Below are 26,397 nucleotides of genomic sequence, written 5' to 3'. Positions count from 1 at the left end.
ATATTTCAATGAGGATTTCTGATGTTTATAATAAACATAATAAATGTATTCGCATAAAGTGAAAATGCCTTGTTAGCTTAACCATTCTGATACTAATAAACCTAAGTGTAAAATATTATACAAGGAAACGCAATAATTAAAAAATTGTAATTTATGATAAATTCTACAGTCTGAGAATTCATTAAAGGAATATGTTTTTATAATTATCTGCTTAAAATCTTCCATTCAGGCCTATTTTCGATAGTTATATCAAGATAACTATGCTCCGTAATATGATAAAAGAATTTATAAATTCTGTTTCTTTGAGCTTAACCATGTTCCAGCAAGAGTTGTATAGCAACACCTAAGACGTGATGTGATAGTATTACCGGCAAGGTGATCTATCATTTATAACGGTAATCCTAAGGAAGGGATATGTTTGTCGTATATCCTGCCAATCGCGACATGCATGTATTGCATAGCGGACAACATTCCTTCTGATCTTTAGGAAGGTGTTGAAGAGAAATCAGATGCACTTTCCCTTTGATAGGAATGCATATGTTTAAGTTGGATCAAGTGCACGCGTTTTCTTATTTGAATAAAAGAAAATGAGGATTATAGCTATACTGATTCTACTGGTAGGCTCCTATATAATCATGTTGAAGAATTTCTAGCATTACTGCTGAGGTCCGAAACACCCAATATTTTCAATATACTGATGCATTAGAAATTTGTTCAATACATCAGAGAGCAAGTTCTTCTTAAAAGAAAATGATTTATTCCAAGGGTCTTATATAGCAATGGCTATTTGTGGCACTTCGAAGGAAACTTCCAGATAAGACTGGCCACTCCTACAGAATTGTATTTATTGATGCATACATCAATTCCCCATCAGTCTTCACTAATTACCTAGAAAACCTTGATGCCGCGTGTAGAGGAGAGCGACAAGGGAAAAATTATCGCCATCACTTTAACCCCACAGCGCCCTCTGGAGTCACTTGGTGTTACAACTCAGCGCCCTCTAGTGTTATTCTGGTAATGGTAATTTATCGACCAGTAACACCTAGTCATTTAACATATGTCCAACTTAAACTTAATTTTCTTACGATTTTGGTCTTATGATGCGTATTCGTTGTTACTAGACAGATTATTAAAAAAATCTTGCAATCTGGTATAGGCTAGTTGTGTATTCATATAACGTTCCATACACTAATTTGTCAAATATTTTAATTCGCGAAAACCAATGAGTTGTCAGTAGTATGATGGTTGTGGGTTCATAAAAACAATAATTTAAAAAAAAAGAAGAAAAAAAAATGTTTGATTAAATATTACATGTAAAGCAATGAATCTCAAAACAAACATAATCACAGAATTATGGATTTTTTTTAGTAACCGGTGTCAGTCATCTTATAAATTTGACATAGCTGCAGAAAAACCCTAATTATAAAAAAAGGCTTGATGAATATACTCTTTACGTTTTATTAAATTTTAAATGTCGTAAAAGTTTTTTTTTTTTTTTTAAAAACACCAACATAAATCTTGGTTTAATAGATATTTCGATATATGGTCGTTCATTGTATATTCGATTAAATTCAAGGAATACATTATCGGCCCAGAGAATGTTTACGTTAAACATGCATATCACGATCTCACCAGGGTCAGATGATAATTATTTGTCATTTTTATATGTCAATGCAACATGTGTATAACAATACAATAGCGACTATTTTAGCCGTAGTCAAAACACAGGCTGATTTCAGCTGTTTTGATAAACAACAATGCACAAACACTCCATTCTATTTGCATTTTTATCAGTAAATATGACCTATAAAAACAAACCACGTCGCAGGTATGTCGCATGCAAAGGGTCGGTGCACGGACTGAATACATCAAAATACCAATTTATAAATCGTTCAGTTCCGGCTAGTGCAAAACTCGGCTTAAATAAAAAAAATCAATTTGAGCTAACTCTGTTAAAGCAGAAAGAAAACAAGGTAAACAGAGAGGAGGAATTATTGAAGCATTATAGGGCTCGAAATATTAGTGTTTAGTGATGCAACGAAGTTTAGAAAATTAACCGCAGCCTCCCAAAATAGTACAGGCATCCATATGTGTAGTACATCGTATAGAGTTCATTCTGTCCTTGAATGACCTAAGACGATACATCGATAAGACGTTAGTCGTCGACATCCAACCAACCAAGCCGACATTTATTGTGCTATTTATCCTTGTCGACCAACCAACCAAGCCGACATTTATTGTGCTATTTATCCTTGTCGACCAACCAACCAAGGCGACACTTGTTGTGCTATTTATTCTTGTCGACCAACCAACCAAGGCGACACTTATTGTGCTATTTATCCTTGTCGACCAACCAACCAAGGCGACACTTATTGTGCTATTTATCCTTGTCGACCAACCAACCAAGGCGACACTTATTGTGTTATTTATCCTTGTCGACCAACCAACCAAGGCGACACTTATTATGCTATTTATCCTTGTTCAACACCACCAGCACATTAAGATGATACGAACGACACACAAGACACTGCAGTGTTGACCACTATATGTATTGCATTTATAATTGAAAACATATGACGTTATTATCCATACATCTATATCTTATAATACGATAAAAAAACGAAACGAGAACCAATCACGAATAAGTTAAGCCATGCCATTGAAACAACAGCTAAAACTATATCCAAAGCTGTAGATATAGTGCTATGGACATTTTTCGTAACAGGGGGAAATCAAGGAATTCGTCATGCTATAAGTCTATTAATCAATGCCGACAGACTTAATCAGAACTTTTTTCACTCATGCCAGCATATGCAGCCATAATGGTTTCATGCTCCATTTGCTGGCTCTCGATATTGGTTATTTTGTAAGTATTAATGTATTTGGAAGTGTCAACACGACCTCCATATAATCAATTAACCGAGATGTTTTATGCATGATTGAACAAATCGTGTAAACATTAGCTATTTATCTATTAGGTCCCTGGTGCAACGATTTGTACGCGATTTAATTGTTTGTGTCGGAGATGGTCCGATATTAAAAAAACGCCAATACATGTCAAAGTCTTTACAATCTAACTAATGAAGTTGTGCAATCGTAGGCCTGCGAGTGATCTAATGCCACGTGAAGGTGACATGCATGCGAAGCGATAATAGAGATTCAACCTTTACTAACCAAATCGCATGTATACAAATGGTTTCGTTTGATTTGTCTGCTTTTTATTCGTCTAAGTATTTGCATTTTGATAGAGTTCTAAAATGTTTGAGATGAAAAGAACAATTAAATGAAAAAAAAGATATCTAAAGCCTAAAGCATGGGTTAATAAATGATCATTCAATGTAATTTAAGGATATTTTTTTTTATTTTGCATACGTGGGAGAGGTACACTACTAGGCAATTGATATTGCTGTAGTATTTTTCTTTCAGAGTAACGACAAAGTATGCAAGCGTTCAATTTATTTATTCCCTTTATAAATTAGTACATTGTGTTGTAAACATGAGTTGTTATTATACATTCGTGCTTACATTACAAGCACAATAACACGGGTGTTACTACGCATTGCATATATTATGCAAAATGATGATTGGGGTGAGAGAAGAGGCTGGAGACTAAGTCAAATTACCTAATAATTTGTATAGTTTGTGCATATATTGATGAAACTGAGTTATCTGTGACTGCCTAATGAACCGTGACGGAGCTCTTATCATAGTCATACCACATCTTATACAGCGTACACAGGTATGTTCATTATCGACCAAGAAATCAAGACAGGTAGTCGGTATTGTTCGTGGTAGAAACGCAATGTATTCAGATTATACCTTAAATTGGACATCATGGATGCCCGATACATAGTGTATTTCAAACAATTGGTGTCAAAGCCAAACAAACAAAAAACATAAAAATGTATTCTTTGAGTATCCAAAGTTGTAGATAATTGATGTTAATAGAAATATCAATGTTGTTGTCATACGATAGCTGGGCCGATATGACTTATTGGTTAAGGTATCCTGTCACGATTGCTGGGCCGATATGACTGATTGGTTAAGGTATCCTGTCACGATAGCTGGGCCGATATGACTGATTGGTTAAGGTATCCTGTCACGATTGCTGGGCCGATATGACTGATTGGTTAAGGTATCCTGTCACGATTGCTGGGCCGATATGACTGATTGGTTAAGGTATCCTGTCACGATTGCTGGGCCGATATGACTGATTGGTTAAGGTATTCTGTCATATTACCGCGAATCCTATAGCCCTAAGTCGCGAGCTCGACTCCCACGACATCAGCCAGGTTAGAACCGTGTGTCTGGTATCCCGGCCTTTTGTTCAACTAAATCTTGGTGGCTTCCTTAGATGATCAAAGGCAATCATTATGACAAAGGACAGATCAGTTTTGTGATGTGGGCGATAAGATTCGTTTCGGTTTTGTTAGATGATTAGATATTATATCCGGAGTATCAGTTATGAGACATTTTTCTCCATGCTTCGCGCGATACAATCACCTTTCTGAGCAATTCTGTAGCCAGCTCACGACATTGAGCTCGTTGATTGAGAGACTGTTTACGTAGGCTTGACGTTAATCAGCGTTGGGTGCTAGGAAGTGTCGCCAAGTCGCCTCTACGACAGGGCTACCTATAAATACTGTATGCATTCATTAAGGCGGTATTGTGTTGCGATTGTGGCGACACAATATTCACAGAAGCGTATTAAGGAACTATTCTAAAAATACAGTTGTGTCATCCTGCTAGGATTCGTCATTTAATAGAGGGTTACATGGATATTTAGCAAAATAAAACACACCCAGGCATCCGATAAAGTGACAACTTTATGGAAATTTAAGAGACACCACTCTTACAAGAGTAAAAACTAGGACTAATATTAAAAATACAGCTGCTTAGTACTGCTAGTGCTCCGACAAGACAATAAGATGTGCTGAAAGGATATTTTAGCAACATAACAATCAGAAATGTAGAGGAATTTAAACAATACCATACCCACAAGAGTAAAAACTAGACATAATTATAAAGAAACAACTGCTTGATACTGCTAGTGCTCAGACAGTAAGGGTGTTGCAGGGGTATCTTAGCAACACAGCAATCGTAAATTTGTAAATTAAAGATGATATGTATCAAGTGATCATTTTCAGGAATGCAACCGCTAGGATTCGACAGTTAAGGATGTTTGAGGGAGATTTGTTTTAGCAACATGACACTCACGGAAAAGTGTAGAAAAGTTTTAACTCTAAATATAGATATAGAATACTTATGTGAAATCTTGCTAGGACTTGTCAGTAATGTAGACCCTGTCTAACAGTGCTAATATTTCACTCGAAATTATATTCCGAAATATAATCAAACGGCATTTCTACAGGACAGTACAGCTGAGATAAGACAGTGGATGCAAGGCTTCAGCCATACATTGCTATCTGTAAAGCCCTCTCTCTGTGTTATCACGGATACTTGCGCCCTTGGTAACGATATTTTACCTATTGTTTTGAATGTAATAGTTGTGGCAGAATAAATGACAACAACTATATACCATGTAAATCCTTCGGAAATTGTTAGCCATGCTTAGAAATGTTGACAAAGAAGGTTCCGAAATAAACCAAACGGTATCCATAGCCCGTATATCTTTATACAGATAAGACTACGGTGGTTACTGCGGCTTTCAGCTACTATCTGTACACCTAGCTTTCTACCAGTAATATACATACCCATTATCATATGTTCTCATTGTATTATATCTGTCCATTGTTCTTGGTATCACAATACCCGAGGCCATATCTCTGCAATTCGACTTTGGCAGTCGTCATTTCGTCGTAGATATGACTTTCTTATGGTGTAATACATCAATAACATGAAACCGATTCTGTCATTATAATCTGGAACCTCTTCTCTTCTTTATCGGAATTATGTCCAATATGTATGGAACAGAGAAGAAACAGTCACGTACAGAACACAAAATATGTCGCTGTAACTGTTAATGGCGGACAAACTGTAGCTGAACAATACTAAATAATGGTTTGCATGGGATGTCTAATGGTGTTTATGTGTAACTAAGAAAACACGCTATGCAGCTGAGTTTCCTGAACAAAGTAGTACATGTATGGTATGGTTTGGTTCGTTTAACTTTGTATAAACTATCAGAGTCAATACGTACCACAAATAGAAAGCTAAAATAAAAGTACAGAAACCACAAGATGACTCGAACCAGACGTTTCAGGAAAGGAAGCACTATGTCTAATTCTGACACATCAGATGCAAATTAGATACACTGGTCAAGGTTTAATCCCAAATGACAACAACTGAACGAAATCTTATCGTTCACAGTCAAAATTCTTTAAAGTCTAATTATGTCATAAGCGTGCAGAGCATAAATAATAAACACACAACTAACCCTGTATTTTCGACATTCATGCAGCATAAGAAATATGTCCACAGTGCCCCCCCCTCCCGCCGACGTACGACCTATATAACACAGAGGAGATGAGGAGTTGGTGACAAAAACACAATGTTGGGGAAACTGCATATAAATATATAGAAACAAAGGATCAAACTTCGGGAACCCTTAACATTCAACTTTTTTTCTCTTTCTTTACCACCATAACTGTTGCAACAGTCGGCATCAATTTCCATTTGAAATCGGACACCATTGTAATACTGTAGTGAATAATTACCTTAGATACTGTATCTGATTGAACAAGTACCGTTGTCATTACAAACAGGTTGTACAAGACAATCGGTGAACATTTGTATTACCTCGGTGTACCTAGTACCGTTATGTTTCCATTATATTTACAGAATTAAGTTGTCTTTGACTTGGTCAAGTATTTATCATTCATCAAGTCAGAGCTACATACAGACCTATTGTATGTAAGATGTGACATGAGTCGGTTTATTACAATATTGGATAAAGTGTTAATATAAAATATCAGTGTTAAAGGGCCAAACAAACTGGAATTAAATGTGATTTATGACGCGCGTTTGTTTTTTATGTCATTTAATTGTTTAAGCTTTTTGTAAATTTAAAGTGTCAGACATTAAACTTACCAACGCACGGGATATTTAATTTCAATTTATTTTTAATCAAAATGCAGTTTACAAACTATAAGATTTGTTTAATTTAAAAAAATGTATATATCTACTTTTTTTATTTCTAATTTTAATTAAGTGTAATTAATTTGATTCTTTAATTTATTTTGTATTAATATCGATAACAGTTTAACGAATACTTACTTTGTTATATGATCAAACGAACATTTCAATTAATTTTAATTTGCAAAATAGCGTGTTTATAGAAATGTACCTTTCGCTAATGAGTGTTTATATGCGGGTTATCAAGTACACTTGTAGTTTTATAGAGTACATTGGCATTACAGTATGTAAACGGTAAACAAAATCACAAGTGAATCTTTTAAAATTATTATGATACAGATAAAATAAACGATTATTTGAACTATACCTTCTCCCGACAAATAACAAATTACTTATGTATATATTATCAATATTAAGTTGAAAACCTATTAAATAAGTTAGAGAAAAACAAAAATACTACCGTCATCGTTCAGTGTGTCCAATCCGGAAGTTCAGGAATGCACTTATAATTAATCCAGGCACTATTTGAATTGTGTATATATCACACCTTTTGGCTGATAGAGCGACATAACCATTCAGTTGTCGAGTACGAAACAGATACGTAGCAAGGTTTCTTAAGAATATGAAATATTTACTTCAAGTCGTGCCTGGTACATCTTCACATTTCATGCTTCACGGCACAATATGTTTCCCGTAACGATCTGCAAATCGTAATCCGCTCCAGTTATGGAAATCCTAATGTTTATGGGAAATCAATAGTTTATTTCAGAAATCGATGGTTTCGATCGACATTTTTTCATACTAAAGTTATGTTCAGTATCTGGAAATACAGCTGTGTGTGTCACTCTACACGCCATCCACACACAGGCAAATCATATAGGTCCTCGCTCACGAACTGTCACTGCCAGCGCGGGGTCTGCACGCGCATTAATTTACCAGCGGCACTACACGCGTACATACATAGTAATTGATGATTTGTTAATACGTAAGTTCTAATTCCCTTGTGGTGTACGAGTAGCATCCCTTTGCATCAAAGGTCAGCTGCCATATCAGACAGAGTGTTCTGTATTTTACATACTGTTACCGGCTGTATGTAAGTGATTTACTCTATAATCCACTTCGGTAAGTTTGAAGTAAAACATCCATCCAGATAAAATACTGACTTATAAGTAATATATGCCAATCACACCCCAGTACAGTGTAAGTGGTATCGTAAACCTTAGTACCTCTCTGTGAAGGCTCTGCAGCTGTGGTACGTACCTAGTAATTAATATACTATGTAAGTAACGCGTCCGTATAAAGGTACGTGTAGCATCCGTTCAAAGGTAAAACAAATTACCAAAACGCAAATCACAAATATGTCTGCATAAACGGTTCGAAAACCTATGACAAAGACCCACAGAACAGCATCAGGGTCAGTCAAGCAGCTCCAGAATCCGTAATCATTTTGATGTTTGCTATGTATAACAGTCAACGTTATATCATAACGAGAAGTCACTAGTCTATATAATCATTTCTGTAATCTCACTTATTGTAGAGGATATTGGTTTGATGAACTAGAGCCTCAATTAACACTGTGTGATGTCGAAATAAATTAGCATCGGCATCAACTTAAAGCATAAACATAAATTGTAATATGATAATAAAATTATTTGCTTATTTCAGTGATACGTTCATGACAGATGACTGTCATCACGTGAACATTAATATCAACGTATGAATATATCGCCATTGGCGTGAAACTTGTGAATTCAGTGTAGAATTAGGACAGTGATATAAATTCACCAACCACAGATACACTTCGTTAGCCAAACAATGGGACTACAGCCTTCACCATTCAACTTTACAAGTCAATGGAAAGCGCCATCCATATGCAACTACCATTTCATCCCCACAATATGTAAAGAGTCCTGCTTGATATGCCCAAGTCTAATTATATATTAGGAGTCTTTTTATTAACGAATATTATCTGTATATATCCATCTACTTTGTGAAAACACTTTGATAGTAAACAGCTTATACTGATGTGTACGTGCGCCTTTTCTTTTGATGTGATGTTATTATGACTTCATTTTCATATTTTATCCTGACTATTAAATACATGTAGAAGTATGATGAGTCGATAAAAGAATAAACGTCTATTACCTCAAGGATTGACCTATTATTTTCAATACCATTAATTGCACTGATATTAACGGTCAGGGAAACTTTAATGTGTATATGAATGGTTAATAATTAAATGCTTGAAATTATATTGATAAAAAAACCTTTACTGTAGAAATATTATATAGACATTATCATATCTGAATCTTTGTATATGGATATATATATATATATATATAATTCACGACTGAAATATGTAGATTAATGTGTATGAAATCTAACTCATCCCCGGATTTCTTTTCACATTATGATCTGCTATGTCCTGTAGTGCATACACCAAATATTGCAGTACAAATCAAAGAGTCTCCAAGGTCTGCTTTTGTGTAGTCAGCGCATGGTTTTGTGTAGTCAGCGCGGTACAATGAGCGTTTCAAACAACTAATAATGGTGGTATGAAATTATAGTCTTTCCCTATATACCAGACGATTATATTGCATATGTATTAGATATACCCGTCAGCTATTTATAGAGATTCTAAATGACACTGGCGTTACTGTGGAGCTTGAAGTGGTCAGTCCTGGTCAGTGATAATCAGTAGCAGTATCCAACTGACAAATGTAATTACATTTTTCTAGGTAACATAATCTCGTGATATATAATATTCTTATTTCGAGAGTTCTATTTATAGAACATTGTCAGGCATATAACGATATTCGTTGATAGGATTATGAAAAAATCATTTCGCCTGCACATACTTCTAAAATAACAGTAAAGTCAGTAAGGTGCAGTGCTGAATTGCATTTTTCATATATATCACCAGCAGTTAATTTGTCAATAATATATTTACATATGTTTCAGTTGATAATTAATGGAACTAACAGTAGAGTTTCCACCTATATAATATATATCACAACATCAGCTGATTAATGGCGATTCTAAACTTTCCCTTTTATCTAAAATCCAAAACCATATTGAAGACAAACAGATGGCAGCAACGCTGAAATCGACAGATACTACGGGAGTCATACAAATATAAAATGGGATATTTAGTTATTGGTTTTAACTATTGCGAAATCATGTTTGCATTTGCTTTAATAAACTTGATTGTGAAAGGGACGTAAAATATGCAGAATATCAAAAGCATCAACTTAAAGACCCCTTTGGTTTGTAATCCTTGTGTCTCCAAACAATGACCTGGTATTATCTACTGGCTAGACGTGCCGGATTCTCTATTGTGTTCACATAATGGAAAAATTCAGTAATATCTTAACGATTAGATAAATACAACTTTGCACTATCCTCTCTAATGCACTAAGGATGCCTCAATAATCTTCCAGACACGAAAATCAAAATGAAATTAAATGGTTGAATACACACGCCATCTCATTGATAGGGAATATATCGGAACGAAATTTTGGAAAATAAAATTCATATCATACCCTCATCAATTTTGAATATTTCAGAACAAAGGCATTGTTTCGGGGAAGGCACTAGAAGCAGGTCCGATATATGATCGGGAAAAATAAACCCAAAGGAGAAAAGTAAATTTTGACAAATTCCTGAAGGCAAGTATATTTGAAATCATCAAACAAATCAAAGCTGAGCAATACACGATTTTCGAGATTATGAATATGAATTTGTAAACCCGATGAAATAGGCATTCATGCAGAGAAAACGCACATATTATCACTTTAATATAATTTATTGCAATACTGGTTAAAATTATCTCGGTAGATTTGTATGCTTTGTTGAATTGTCATTTGCATCAGTTATATAGATTGAAGTTGTCCTTTGAGACCGTATACGCATACAAAACTTTCAAATTTACATTTTTTTAAACCTATCACAAACCCTCAATATAATAAATGGTTCTGCAGTATTTGCTTCTGAACATGTATTGCATTTGCTAAATCACCTTATTAGTCTAATCCAGTATTTATTCCTCATTTGTTGATTAAAAAAATTGCCTTGATTGATATGGTAACAGTGGATTCAACAAAGAAATGAATTAACCTTCACCTACAAGGTATTGGCGTGCGACAAGCACCGATAGGTTAATGGTTTATTGTGGATTGACCTATTTTCTTGATTTTATGTCAAAATAAATAGAGCGTCCTTAATAAATACAATTTCCGAAATTAAGGTACCATTACAGAATCATCCCATTAACGATAAAATCCGACATTTGCAGAAAATATGATCAATGTATAAAACGATTTAAAAAAAAAAATAAAATGAATATCTCGCTTTTTATTTAGTTAAGATGATATCATTCTGAATGGTTATTGACAAATAATAGAATGGCATTATTCACCATAATATTTTTTTTTTTCAAATAATTATTGAGTATTCCTCTATGACAATTTAATAATGCTGTTACTATGCATAGCATGTTATGACTTTATTGTTGTCATTGCGTTAATGAAACGCCATATTGTTTATCAGAAAACGCCATTATGCAATTGACATCTATATACGGTTCTTTATTTAGAAATTTTGTTATTTGTCCGTCCTAAATTCCCACTCTCGACGAAATACAAAACAACCTGTACAGAGACATTATGTACTATGTATACAACAATTAAGTGTTATTGAACTCGATCTGATTTACCAGAATTCAGGTAGTGTCAAGTCTGTTACAGTCAATAACCTGATTTGTTTGATGAACATTGAACCGATTTGTATCTTCACATCAATTGCTATCCCCTGATATCAATCAGCTGGTTTCACGGCTATACGGATTTAACTGCCATTCCAATTATCACATAAAAGAAAACGTCAATTACGACTAGGGTATCATTAAAGGAAGGACATGTACATCTAAGGTAACGAGGGAGTATCATATTTACAATCGTCATTGTCGCCTAGTCATTAGTATGAAACTCTCAGTAACCAGTCGGTAACGTTATGGTGGGTCTGACACCTGACGCAAAGCCAAACACCAGATAGGAATCAGTCAACCTTCCCTGGATTGGTTAACTTCCGGTACAGTACAATCATAGAAAACATACTTGTTGAGCCAAGATAAATCTCAACTATAGTGGGGATATAAACACAAATTGTTATTTGAATGTTCGTAGTCAACATTATGGAATGGGATTTAAAGGTACTAGACGAACAGATATGCAAAGGAATGGAATATGTCATATTAGATAGATTAGAGCATTTTTCCAACACTTTGGCCAATACCTTTCAGCTACAATAGTTTCGACTAGAAACAAATGTAAATTCTGCACCATAATAGATAAGCATACGACCGTCGGTTATGCTTCTACTTGTAGATTTGAAAGCTGTATATAATTTATTTGTCGGTGATACAATTTTATGATTACATTTAGAACTATGTCTACAAAATATATTGTTTGTAAATCCCATGCAATGTTAATAGTTAGTGTCTATCTAATAGGACTTAAACCTAAGCTGACTTTAACTATTAAAAATAAATGCATCAACATGTTACGATGTGTTTTTTTGTGTAAATGCAATTATATACATAACGGTTAAAATCCCTTTCCAAATCTCTGTTATAACGGTGTAACTGATTGGTTGATAACGGTATTAGCTCCATAAAACACAGATTATGATTGGCTGATATCCCACTGCAACTGTTGTGATTGGTCCGTTGTGTTATAAATATGTACGACTGCTGACCTAGGTAAGAGTTGATACGAATCTAATCACTCGATGGTTTTTCTATATTTAAAATTTCCAATTTCCTGAAGTGATGGCGTGATGGAAAGACATTCACAATCTGCCGTAGACATTCACTTTAGTGTAGCAATCCTTTCATCCCAAGTAATCCTGACAGATTCTCACGATGTTTATACTGTTACCTGTTATAGTTCCGGCGTGATCACTTAGACAACTAGAATCAACACTGACAGTTTCCACAAACCAATGACCATTTCTTACTGGAACATGAAGTTACGTAATTAACGAATCACAAACGTTCAAATATAAGAACAGCAGCACGTGAGAGTGTCTCATCTTCAAGGTTATTGTCTGGCTATTTCAAATTAGACAAACAAGAAGTCAGAACAGAAACAACACCGCTAATGACGGTAATCACATTTACGTCGTTTGGCCTGTTATCACTGCACAGAATTCAATAGAGAAAAGAATAACAGTAATTACATATATGTGCTGTAGTTACAAACCCTGGTAGAGTTATAAAACTCAAGGGAAAGCTGACTTCGCCCTTCGGCATTACAAGGTTCATAAGCCTTACACAAAATTAGAAAGTAACACGATAAGACCGACGCGCCGTACAGTTAATTCAACGTGAACTGTAGCGATATTTAAATGTAAGGAAACCTAAAACAGCCACAGTTGAAGTAGCAAGAAATAAAGCATAATCATTCTTCTCTCTGATAACAGCTTAGATTGGCATTAATCTTAAGATGTTTACTTCATACTTATCTTACTTGAATACGGTATGCAAATGGGTTCTGAAATGTTTCAAGACAATACATTGTTGTTCGTCATACCCTTACCAGTCATGTCTTGTTGTATAGTGATAATTCTTTTAAGTGGATATGATTTCCACGTTCAGTTAAAGATGCTCCGCCGTCGACAGAGCATAAATGGCATTCCTCATTTGAACAATAATTGGTGTTTAATCATGTATATATGTCTAATTAACACAAAAAAATATATAGATATATAAAATAATTCATTTTGCCTTTGGTGCATGTGCAAACTTTTCAATGGTGGTAATAGTGTAAAGTAAGTAACTTTTGTAACTAAAGAAAATTACCATATCATATGCTCCTGTTTTTGATAGAGAAAAAATATCAATTGTCAGCGGTGGGGCATCTTTAAATCTATATCGGGGACAGTTTAGACAACACTCTCTATACTTTGGCATCATTCTAACATAATTAGTAAAACAAATAGTGTGCATCTGTTTATTCAGTCTTGCTCAAAACCATACACACTTAACGGTATAGACTATAATCTATTGTGAAAATATACACAGTCAGTGCCATGCTTACGTTAAACTAAAAGCAACGGTAATCTGATCTAGAGTCATGCATCCATCGGTCATGTGTCAGCAGGTCTGGCATTATAGTTAGCAATTCGCTGTAATGCCTGTATCTCTCTAGATCACCACTTAACAATTAACTGAATGAGCAGTTATAGTTACTGAGTGACACACATTACATTTATCTACAACCGTTTGGTATGATGCCCAATCAATACGTATCCAGCCTTATTTACGAAGATTAACCTTTTCTTGTCGATAAAATAATCATCTAGTGTAATACACCGCATCGCCAGTGTTTAAGTGACATCAACCTAAAACTGATCATTTTACTATGCACCGATTTTGTAATAATTAGCATAGCATGGTTAAATAGCCTAATTAACAATCATGACGCGCCAGGTTTAGAATGTGTATAAAGCCGGATTGTCCGGTGAAAAGCACCAACCAAATCGGTCAGTTCCTAGGATTCTATATATTAGATGTCTACACAAAGTTTCAATGACTATTTGAGTGTTTATTTCCTCTATTTCGTATGGATGGTTGTTAAATTCCCATAGGTCGTACATTATACTATACATTTTATGATGAATATCTTTGTTATCCGTTAACCTTGACCTTGAAGTGTCACTGACATCGCCGGAAATAGTGAAGTTGTTTCCATAACAAATATCTAATTAGTAAGGAAGTATGTAATGTTAAAGAAAACATCTCATCCACACCTTCCTAACGAGAACATGATCGCGTGCAAACACCTGGGTGATCGCGAATAGAGTCTACCAGTACAGGTCAATAAGTGCTTTTATTTTCAATGATTTCACTTCAATCATGACGGCACTTGTATAGCGCAGCGTGCACCCTGTGAGAGGAATACCTTGGGATATAGACATGTGGTGGTGATGAATTGTAACACGGGACGTTTTGAACTGTCAATCAGATATTCTGTTCTATAAATTAAAATAATTAATATTGCAATTTAACTTTCATAACAAGATATCTTTGTATTCCGTTAAAATTAAAAGCTATGAAAATTATATTATTATTTCATACAAGGCTATATCAAATTTGAGATTAATTCAATACCATACGTTATGCATTTTTTTGTTATCAGAGTTATTGATGGTGATGATATGTCAGTGTTATATTTACTTTACGATGAACCATTTCAATCTTGTACTGGGCAGGGGGTAAAAAATTGAATATTACATACATATAGACTTTGATATAAATACATTTTAAGACTTGCATTATGATTCCTATAAACCGACAGTTACACTATGTAGAATTGCTGTACAATTTTAAACAAATTGCTATTTTAAGAGTATATACAATAAAACAATGTTTATAACTGGATGTTTATTTGTAAAGGACCTTAATGTGATGTTTATCGTTATTTAAAAGCCATGATTTGACCCCTGACCCCTGACCTCGGTACAGTTCATACTCAATACGATATGCTGTGGCTAGACATTTGTTTAACCTGACAGGCACGTGTAGTACCCCTCCTGCCTCCTCCCTCCCGTCAAAGGTATTTAAGGAAGTGAGATTTCTCAATTTAGAATTGTTGAGATTTCAGCACATAAAGCAAAACAAACGTAAACATTAAGGAGTTATGACAACATGATCCACAAAATAGCTCTGTAATTTAAGTTCTTACCTTGACTAAAGTTATATCTTTAGAAAAACTGATTTCTAAGGAAATATTCCTTTCCCTCATACCCTGCTTTGATGATAGACATCAACCATAATATATAGATAATAAAAGCTATCATCATATATACCATAATTATTAAAGTCAACCAGGCGAAGATTATCTGATGCTTCGTCGGTATCCAATGTGAATTGTTAGTCATAGCTTTAATTATTGATGTAAAATCTTAAACGATGACATAACATATTTTATATCTAGGTATGTAGTCATAATAAATAATATGTTTACTTTCGGTAAAGACTTGATCAGACAAAATAGAAATCACTATCGCTACTTTTCTGGTATTTTATGTGTGTATAATGTTACCTGTATATCCTATTTTTAGATAGTCTGTCTATAACTATATTGGCTTATATAAATTACCAGACAATCTAAACGTGCGGTCCTTATTTTCGGTGTAGTTTAGAACAGACATACCTCCACACACTTCCATGTATACCGCGTCGTGTCACGGTCGGATTCTCACAAACACTTGCACTTAGACGAAAACGTAATGAAACCTAACTCTATCTTAGGCTGCTGATTGTAATGCTACGGCAGCCCGAAGGAGCAAGCAAGCAAGAGTGTAGTTGTTTCTGTGATTTATTTAATGGCGTTGCTAGATCGATTTTAATATTCGTTTATTTATATAATAATGCAATCATGGATCACGTTACATTAAGCAAATGGAATTACAAACATATACTGTACTTTCGTTTAGTTATGCTGCGAGTTAATGTCATTGACCTTTTATTATGAGTATGTTTTTGTAATCATATGTCACGTTATTTTTACTAGTATTCACAAGCATATCTTTCAATTTGTTTTAATATTTTAGCATTCCAGAAATTACAATAATGCAGATTACGTCGGGAAATGACATCGTGATTCTACCGAACCAATTATAAAGTGAACATTTAATCAATAAATACACGTGTTGACGTGAAGTGTCATATTTGTCAAGCACAAAAAAACACATGTTTTATGATGAAGACCACTTAATTGAAAGTTATGATATATATATTTTGCTCTATTAAACGATGTTTGACCAAACAAAATGTTTCCACTGTAACATATTTGTCTGTTATTGGAAGTTTGATATCATATACAATATGGTATTGGGTTAGGGTTGTCTTCATATTTTCGTACTTCCATTTTAGATTAGCCCCATATACCCACGCATTTTCTCGTATCTGAATATTGATATTGTTAATTCTATCTTAAGGCAACTATATTTCATTATTTTGTTTCTATCGAACAGTTAACGTTTGGCTTTGTTAGAAAATCGTAACCGATATTAAATCACATTAAATAAAAAAATGTTTGCGTTAAATTTCACATGAGACCTCCGACTTTCTACTTCAATAAACAATACTAGCTTTTCTAGAAAGTCGTTTAAATCTTAAAACCTCACCCACGCGAACAACATGCGTGAATGGCACCGAGTACTGCATCGTTTGGAATATGAATGACTGCGTTTTTCCAGTCTTTGTAGACTGGAAAAAATATAGTAGGAAAGGAACAATTGAAAATGACGAAGAATTAAGAATGATAGCGAAAACATCATATAGGTAAGTCGCTGATCTACGTAAGATATTCTACACTCTTTAGCTCTTAAATTTGTCAAACACCATACGCCTCGTGCTGGAATGCGACCGCCAGAATGATATTGAAATTCTCCCGTTTTGATTTCATAAGCAACACATTGTAACGTGATGTAATATAGATATATCAATATCAGTGAAAGGCTAGACATCAGATTATCTCTATCACTGTCGAGAAAGGGTCGCAGACACATGTTGACTGTCCGAATATCGTTAATATTCCTGAAGTGTCTGGGCGATGTCATCATATAGCTTGGTTACCGTACTACGGTCTCTACGCAGAACTGACAAACACCACCCAGACCTATTTAGTTGATCAAGACCTTGGCGGACTTACGTCATATCACATTATGCGGCTTCTTCAAATAGAATTGCTGAAAAAAAGTCTGTGACATTGTTTTAGCTCTACCACAACTCCATAGATATGTGATTTAGAGTAAATATAAGACGTCGTTACAGTATATCGAGTGAATATAAGCCGTGATTACTGTATACCAAGTAACTGTTGCGTCGACTTAATTTCACGTCTTTAGACATACAGACACATGTATAACGGCTATTCACGGAGATTCAATTATGGTATTTCAGTTAAAGCTGTATTGTTGTTGTAGCTGAAACGGTTTCGCAGCGATTAGATTTTTCGAATTATAATTGCCCGCGAAATCTAATAACACGCAAAAATGTGCTTGTTTACAATAATATAACACGCAAGTTCAACATGAAAAGAAATATAAAATACAATGCTTTATATGGCTAAATCAATCATTGACATCGAACTTTGTACTTTTTATTGAACGATGAAAACAAATTAATCAAAAAAATATTTGCTCCATATTTTTCAAATAGTTGTTTTTAAGTGATTTTATTTCAAATTTCGACAAATTTTATTTGAAAGAAATATTAAAGAAAATGATCGAACATCAGGTCTAGCCAATATAAGTTATATCCCTGCAAGTTATTTACTAGTACTTATCTCAGTAATGATGTTTGATCAGCCATGTAAGTCAGGTGTATAGTATGTGGGATAGAATATAAGTCACATACATGGATACACAGGACGTTACAATATCGATTATACACTGTGTAACACAAACAATAAAACGAAAATAAAAAAATATCACTTACCTATATTCCGATGAAAGGGTACATGAAAAATAAAACAAAAACATTTATTAGAAAATACTATAAAATGATGATTGAGAACAACTATTTGTTCTACGTGGTGAAATCATTTTGAAAATCAAGAATAGAAATAGAAATGTCATCGTGTAGTATTATATCTAGGAAATATTAAGACGTATAAAGCAGATTTTTTTCAACACTGACGAACAAATATTGTTTGTTTGTTTGATTAATTAACGTCCTATGAACAGCTATGGTCATGCAAGGACGGCCTCCCATGTATGCGGTGTGTTGCGTGTATGTTGTGCGAGGAGCGTGTTTTGGGAGACTGCGATATATCCATGTAGTGTCTTCTTGTATAGTGGAACTGTTGTCCTTTTTATAACGCTATATCACTGAAACATGCCGTCGAAGACAACAAACAACACACCCCATTCGGTCATTTGTTTCAATATATATTACTACAATGTGTTTTACTATTGTAAGTTAGTAGACATCCCTAAAGAACCAAAGATGGGATGAAGACAAGAGTGAATCGCAGAAAAATATAAGTTTAAGTTTAAAGATAGTTAAATTCTAAATGTAGTTTCCATCTTGTTTTATTATAAATGTGCTATCAATATTTCAAGATAATTTGAGGACGGAACAAGTTTTAGTTTTAGAAGAGATATAAAGCCCAAGCATTGTCTTGGCCTGTGCTGTATTTTAGTGTCAACCATATCACTCGTCTCTAAGCAACGTGTGCGAACTACTGGAAGCAGTTTTGAACCCCGTTGGTGTTCTCATCTACAGATCCCAGATATGTATATGCTGTGTTTAATATTGTTGCATTAATGCCATTTGCAAACTATAATTGGAATATTGAATTTAACGTTTGAGCATTTTCATTAACATAAGTTTTCAAGTATCGCTTGCGACAATATTTTATCTAGGCTTTTCGCGCCCTAGTTTCAAAGGTTTTCGCTATTAATGCCACCGTAGCGATATAATCTCCTAGAAATGTTTTTTTCTTTTAACAGTGACGAATGAATGATGAATACGACCTTGAAACTGATGCAATTTCATGATACCGTATCGTTCTTGCATTACTCCAGCTAGAATGTCCCCATTTACGACTCTATAATTATCCCTGTATTGAAAAGATTACCTTTAAATTGATAGCCAGAAACAATCATGGAATAAACTGTTCTTGAGGTATGGTTTTATTGACAAATAATTTAGCGAAACCATACATGTATAGCAATGATCTATGAGGGAGACAATAATATTCGCCATAGGATTGCCAAACGAACGCTGATGACATTAATTGTAATATAAAATATTGTGAAATAAAGTTTAAAATAAACCATGACAAGGACAGACACATTATTTACAAGACATAAAGCGAAACAGTAGTAAACCATTATCGAGTAGTGTCCATACACTCATCATTGGTCGAGGATGTTTTTTAGATACCTCGTCTCTCTTGCACCTTCTTAACTAGCCATATCTATCATGGTATGATTCTGGCTGTTAACCAACATAAATCCACATCAAAACCCTTTACTAATTATTAAAATATTAATTAATTAATCTTAACACATCCTATAACATGTATAAACGCATTCTGATGTGAACACGGAATATAAATACAGAACTGTACAAGGGTGACAATGTGATATGGAATTTATTAAACGAGTTCAATAATTTGATATGCCACGAGTCTTCATATCACATAATCACGAGTGTAAGATTCTATTTATCACATAACTTTAAGTAATAGAAATATAAGCAAAACTTAAATTCCGTCTCTATATCAAACAGTAGAATTCCGGCTCGGATGTGACATTTCCGTCTACCGAAGCAATCATGCGACGTCATATTTATATCATGACGTGAACTTTATATGTGACGTCATAATAATGTAAATACACATGTGTCTTACGATATTTATGACATGGTCGTATGACCGTCCAGCCATGTGATAAATTGTATATATGAACTTCACAACAATACGAACTCAAGTGTTCATACTTAGGAAAAAAACATGAGCGCATGAGCAGAACCATTCATTTTTTGAACTAAGCATTCATTTTTTGAACTAATAATATCTTCAGCTTTACAATCAAGTTATAATACGACTATCCCCCATATTTCTCTTAGTTGATTAGAGAAACATTAAAACTGTTTCCAATACTCACAACACTAATGTGAGATATTGGTGTGAACATAAAAATACAATGAAATGTATCACTCCGTACGTAAACATTAAAACGTGTATTGATTTTTCAATCATGACACTATATATGTAGAGTAACGCGTGACCTTGAACGACATTAATGTTCTAAAGGTGAGAAATAAGCAGACTAATCAAATCACAAACCAACATTCCAACTTTACAATGTAATAGTGTTTAGCGGTTAAAACGATTATCAATATGGATTGCAGAAGTATGTCTCTTCTAATTAGGTTTAAGGTGAAACAATTTGACAAATTTAAACTTTTATGGGGATATGAGAACTGCGGTAGGTGCGTCTGCTAGCTTGTGTCGTAAATACCTTAGTATGTAATGTTACTAGGTCTTTTCACTCGCAGTATGTTGTTTTGACAATAAGATAGTTAGTGGATAGAGATATTTGCGATTACGTATGAATCAGCAGGAGTTTAACTAATGATCATATTGAGTTTTATGCCCTTGGTTATCCATAATGTACATTTGCTAGCATTATGACTTGTTCATATTCCCAGCCGTTCATTGTCACAGCTTTTACGAAGAGGCTTCGTTTAACTATAATCGTCCATATTGTTCAAACTGTCAACCGTTTTAAAATGAGAATATTTTCGATATGTCATGTATATTCGCTCGTGAAATATTTGTTTCTCATATGAGAACTATTTAAATAGTAAGAGAACACATTTTCATAAAGGTGACCATAAATACAGCATCCAACTTGTTCTTCTTCTAATGGAAAGTTGTATTAACGTCTGGGATAAGGATGCATTGCTATAGAAGCTTCTGTATTATAAAATATTCGTAAGCTCTGCCCTACCGTTGAGTTATTAAATTGTCAAAAAAAAATTAGAATTACAAAACGCCTAAATGGTTCAATTTTGTGTCGATATATGATCATTACCACGAGTAAAAGTGAAATGAAGGATAAAATTGATATCAGTAAAGTAAATTGGTATTTAGTATTCTTTATACGAGATAATGCAGCTGGAAATTACTTCTGGAATACTCTATGATTATCGTTAACTACTTTGTAATTTTCGGAAAATTGAAGATATCAATATTAAGTTAATTCTACGCTTCACAAAGACGATGAAATTACGTATTGCGCATATACTGTAACGAATCAATTATGATGTTATACGTTAGTTAATGATGATATTGAATTATAATCCGAGGGATCAGAAATTAGAAGAACCTTAGAGACATAATGTAGTTGTTGACATATATTTATCCCATAACTATGCATGTTTCACAATGGAAAAACCAGGTGATAAATTCCATAGCAGTTGGTTATCATTTATGTCTACACACTCCAGTGTGTAAACACCTACGGCGCCTCTGATTGGTCAATCCCATGATCTCTTGATTCCGATTGGCTCTCAAATTCGGTCTACTTTTCATAGCACATTTTCTTTTAAATAGCATTGTATTCACTGTTTAGCAGGTAGATGCTTATTCAAAGTATCAAACAAAATAACATTGGCTCTCTATTTAGGCACTTTATTTTATGGCGCAAAGATATCACTACACAATTTATGGTTGTAAGTTTCCCTAAATGAAGACGAGAAAATGGTCACGACGGTATAAATATAGAACTAAAGTTATGGGATAAATAAGTTCACCAACGAGTGACTGTTGTTTAACATGTATATCTAAACTCTCGTTAGTTAATCTTCATTTTTTTTTAAAAGACACTCATTAAAGCTCGTGTCTTTTCAAAATTTGAAAATTAACTAACTCGAGTCACTTGTTGGGGAACCTCTATAACATATTTATCGCATAACTAGCCAATCCAGCCATATCATTTGTCCATGTCATAAATATCGTAAGACACGTGTGTAATAGCACTATTGTGACGTCACAGGATTTCTACTATTTTACTTAGAGACGAAATCTAAAGTTTTATTTATATTTCTTTTATCAAAAGTTATGTGATAAATATAATATTACACTCGTGACTATGTGATATAAAAGTATAGACGTGATACGACCCGTATATTTCTTTTAAAGCTGACGGGGCAGGTTTAATATCATTTAGTTTAAATTAAAAATAAGTATTTCAAAGAAAGTTACGTCCTTCTATATTAAAGACCATCTTGTTATAAATTTTGGAATCAGTAGCTATAAAGGGACGCGGTACTTGTCAAACAGGTTTTCTACACTTAAGGCGCCTGCTTATAGTACAACACAAACAATTATAACAAAAACCAATATTAACTGTGAACAACGGAAAATCAAAATAATATACCGGAACAAAATGTTGCATATCAGCTTTAAATTTTATAATTGTCTATTATCTTTAAGATTAATTATAACAAATAGTCTTCTATAAAAGTGCATTTGATACAGAATGAAAAACTAATATAACCATTTACTTTTGCATCCTGTTTGTTTGGTTAACTGTGTAGAGACAAATTATGATTGGATATTAACTATATCTTGTATCCTCTATGAAGAGGAACAGACCGCGTCAATCATGGTAACAGTATAACGTAATGACGTGTCAACATTGATAAGGGTCTGTAGTATAAACATGATATAGAGAAGATAATGGATGTTAATCACCGAAGGTGATACTATATAATAAAACAATACCAATAAGTTGATATCCTTATCTGAGTGTTATCAGGAATCGAAATGTAAAAGTATAAACTACATATTTGTCATTCTTATATGTTGGAAAAATGGAAACAAATACCAGAACTAATGTATACGAAATGGAAAGTTATTAGACAAGAGTAATTGGAAGCTTATAAAGCAACTTAAAGTGAACTGAAAGAACATTGATCATTTATATTACATTTCTTCTTTATTGTTCACAGAAGCATTTAGAATGTTGTATGGTTTCAACATACGTATTGTCAATAATAACAAAATATACCTTCATGCTTTATTACTATGGAAATAAGAGTACATTATTATTTGGTGTTTTTGTAAAAATTAAAGTATTTTGTTTTGAATGTGCATTGTAGTGTAGTACATCCTTTTGTATGTTGTGGTTTAACACAAGATGTGTTTTATAACCTGAATTTAGGAGTACGTCTCTCGTGATCAATATTTCTATACAAGTCTGTGGTAATTGATTGTAAATGTCTGTTAGTTAACCAACAAGAGTGTGTAGTAATTGCTTGTAAATGTCGGTTTGAGCATTTCAACGAAAACATGGTGTAATTGATTGTTGAAGACAGAATGCTCAGATGAACAACACAACTTGTCAAAAACAAAGGAAAACTCTATGTTACTTTGACAGGACGGGCGTGATGTACGTGCCTATCTATTCTGTAGTTATTTCCTTGGAAACCGTTATCTAATTGATTAAAGTATACCTGGTATACGTCTATGTAGAAATGTTATTACTCCAGTAAATTGGTATTATATCGGCCAATATCCTTAAAGACCCAATTTTCATTCATGCATACTTGATATCTAATGCCAACGTTTTCTTCTGTGATATAATGAAAAACAAGTTCGAATAACTATAATATAGACCTACAATTTCAAGATTAAGCAAACCATATGTATTAATTTATTAGTTATTGCACCTATGTCACTATGTTTTTTTATTATTATTCGCGAACATTGAGTTTCTCCACTTTAACACACACATATACCTAAGAAAATGAGAACTATGGCGTCCTGATCAATATGCAAGAATGTGATCTTAGTGAATCTAATTGGTGCAGTTTTCAGTGTGCTTGTCACGTGGAAACAACTACCCCAAGGGTGATAACACAAAGTGGTTATCCCGGGGGAGGGAAGTTTGTCCTACTCCAAAGCGAGGCTAAGATTGTGTAATGCACCAGCTAAGACTGTGAAGACCTTTATCACTATACCACTGCGGACGGAATGGTCACTACTGGTATTAATGATATCATTGTCAATACCCACTCTTTTATAGTTTGACAATGATTATATTCGTCAAATAGCTATAATCGACAATGCACTGTGAGAAGGGAGGTCTCCATTGATACACTATATTTATTGGTGTATTGGAGTATGAAGAGGAAATCTCGTAAAACACTGAACAACGACGGAGAGTTCTATACGACGTCTATGAATCAGCCAATCTAACAAGGAGTATGGAAATCATGATGACGATCTGTTCATCCAGACAAGATGCTCATAAATGCACTATGTCTCTATATCAGAGACGCTTGATTTAATTCCCGCCAGTGAAGTCTCTCTCATTCACAATCTTAAGTAGTGTCTACTTTATTTGATTTAATAAAAGGCGCCATTTTGGCCACTACCGTAAAACATCACGTAAAATCAGCTACTTTTATTCGCTGCCACTCTCGCGATAGAAAAATCTATATTTATTGATATCTACAAAATTCGTTTGATTGAAAAAAACCGCCAACGTAATGACATTGTAAGTCTTGCCAGTAAAACCAAAATAGCTTGTTGGGATATCAAACGTTCATTCATGACAATGTAATTTTAATTATAATACTTATAGTAAAGTGGCCATAAGTTGGTTGATAATACAAATTCCTTCTTTGTCCTCTCCCAATTCGAATTCAAATTAAGGAAGCAACTGTAGAGAAATTATCACTCAAGATAGGGGATTCATAAAGCATAAATCAGTAAATGGTAAGTGTTAAGAAACCACCTAAACGACTTTTTCTATAATGAACTTAACTTTTGAAAGTAATTATTATAATACTGTACGGTTGTTTGTTTGATTGTAATAACATTAAAATCCAGTAAAAAAATAAATGATATGATTACCTTTTATGTACACCTAAACAATGATGAAAGTATACTTTTAAGATGTGTTATGTTGTTTTTTCTTTTAACATTTCGCATAGTCGGTTATTTTCGTAGATAATTTTTGTTACGATTTAGATCTGAAACTAAAAAGTTAAATAAAAAATATATCAATATCCCATGAAACAAACTTTCGCGACAATGCCGACTAGCGAAAACAAGAAAGTATAATCCTCTGAGAGAAAAAACCCAAAACAAAAAACGGTTATACGTTAGTTTTATGATACGCGTCATGCTGTCTATAATGATGATGTGGCGCCAAAGTGAGGTTACGTACTTTGAACGCTAAAGACAGACTGTACAATATTATCAAATAATAAGGTAGTTACGGGGTGATTGCAGCAATTGTTACATTCAACAAGCATGCACGACGAGGATAACCATTTGTTTCTTCCATGGATTATAAACTAAGATACTCCACCGCTGTCGAATGATATTTTTTTCTCTATCAAAGACAGAAGCAGACGAATTAGTATTTTTCTTCAGTTACAAAAGTTGCCTACTTTACACCATTACCACCATTGGCAAGTTTGAGTTTCTTATTTTAAGTTAAGATACAAATTTAAAAAATAATTAATTGCGTCCCGAAAAAAATTCCGTGGCACCAATTCCTACTTGAAATGAAGTACTGATTGCGCAAAAAGTAGAAAAAATCCTTTTAAATGTATTTTCATGTTACTTAGACACATATATACACGAGTAAACATCAGTTTTTGTTCAAATAATGGGTATCGTGTTTTCTCTGTCGGTGGTGAAGCATTTTGAAATGGAGATGTTAGTAATTTGGTGGACGCAAAAGGGACAAAATAATTTTCTT

At 33.9% G+C, this 26,397-nt stretch overlaps 1 protein-coding gene across 4 annotated transcripts in view; it reads right to left on the bottom strand.

Annotated features, from left to right (window-relative positions):
- Positions 1–26,397, bottom strand: part of LOC138305523 (atrial natriuretic peptide receptor 1-like) — a 337,291-nt gene that overhangs the window by 106,718 nt on the left and 204,176 nt on the right. For 2 of the 4 annotated variants that reach the window (XM_069245780.1, XM_069245781.1), the window contains exon 1: positions 7,556–8,709. The exons of the other annotated variants lie outside the window; for them this stretch is intronic. The gene's annotated coding sequence lies outside the window, so the exon portion shown is untranslated. Of the gene's footprint in view, positions 1–7,555; positions 8,710–26,397 lie in introns of those variants that run through there. 4 annotated transcript variants of the gene reach the window in all.

The sequence above is a fragment of the Argopecten irradians genome, chromosome 13, assembly GCF_041381155.1.
Source record: "Argopecten irradians isolate NY chromosome 13, Ai_NY, whole genome shotgun sequence".
In the NCBI taxonomy this organism is placed as follows: Eukaryota; Metazoa; Mollusca; class Bivalvia; order Pectinida; family Pectinidae; genus Argopecten; species Argopecten irradians.
Note: the sequence above shows the minus strand (reverse complement) of the source record. Positions and strands in the feature narration are given on the sequence as shown.